This window comes from Coloeus monedula (assembly GCF_965178545.1).
Source record: "Coloeus monedula genome assembly, chromosome: 1".
Classification (NCBI taxonomy): domain Eukaryota; kingdom Metazoa; phylum Chordata; class Aves; order Passeriformes; family Corvidae; genus Coloeus; species Coloeus monedula.
The window spans coordinates 114,318,029-114,319,385 of record NC_138781.1 but is presented as its reverse complement, the minus strand read 5'-3'; positions in this window follow the sequence as shown (position 1 = coordinate 114,319,385).

Genomic DNA, 1,357 nt, shown 5'->3' with positions numbered 1-1,357 from the left:
GAACTTTGTTTTTCCTTGGACCTTGGTTTTTTCCCTTCTTGTTTTTTTGGACTGTTTCAACATCAGAACACCTTGGGAGAGTTCTCCACTAAGGCCCTGGAGGTGGGCCCACAACCCAGCTCCGAGGAGGAGAGAGACCACTTCTACAGAAGGACTCTGAAATTTTACCAGGTTTTTCTCCACAGCGAGAGGTTTTATTATTTAGCATTATTATCCTTTTCCTGTGTGTTTGTTAAATAAATAGTTTTTATCTCTTTCACTTTCCTCTGAGGAAAATTTATTTTTTGCCGAACCTGGTGGGGGAGGTGTGGTTGTAACCTGCCTTCCATCAGAGGATATTTTTCCTCCAAATTTGTCCAAACCAGCATATCTGTATTCTATTAGCATATCAGGATAGATAAGCAGGAGATTGACATTATTTATGAAATTAAAATTTTTATGTGACATAGTTTGCACAGTTATTAATCAAAGAGAAACACATGTTCACCAAATAAAAAAAAAATCATTGTCTTGATGAAGTATGTTATTTCAGAGCACAATAACTATCCTGATATAGTAAAAATACTGTATATAAGAATGAGATCAGAAAATGCAGATTAATAGTCGTAGGAGCAATAATAGTAGCAGTACTGGTAGTGGCAGCAGCATGAGGAGTAGGAGTAGTTTTAAATCATAATTTGATTAGCCAACAGTTATACATTAAAAAAAAAAAAAAGAAAAAATTCTCTCTTGAATGCCACTGGGCAAACAGATGTCTGTCAGCTCTTAGACACTGAAGGTATCGGTACACCAGCTCCAGTCTCACTGTGCACATCTGCCAAGCTCTCCTCTCACTTCTTTGCTGTGCTTCACTGAGATATTGCTTACTCGGTCACTCTGCGTGCCAGTTTCACTGCTTGTCATATGGTCCAGTGCTGGGGTCTCAAAGGTTGAGAGAAGTATGTGCTGCAGGTGATTTCTCTGAGAATGTTGAGGTGAGAGAGAAATCAGCATACTCCTTTAGCTTTAGAAGGTTCCATGAAGCAACGTGCAGATCACCAGTTTAACAATTTCAAATGTAACTTTTTAAATTGTCAATGCTTATTTTGTGGTGTTAGTCCCACTTTTTTCTGTACAATGTTACAATGTGATTTTGTTTGCTTTTGCTTTTTACGTTGTGCCTCAGCCTCTATAAAATACATGATGGAATCCGAACATGTGTTTTCACAATGATCACAACCTATAAAACTGTGCATTTGCAAACACTTTTGGAGGCAGGTCTTGAGTGCTAATCCAGTCTCATCAGTGGATGTCTGTGAAATTTATTCATAGGTATTCACATATGTGACGTACTGTTATTCTTGTCAGTATTGTCTGT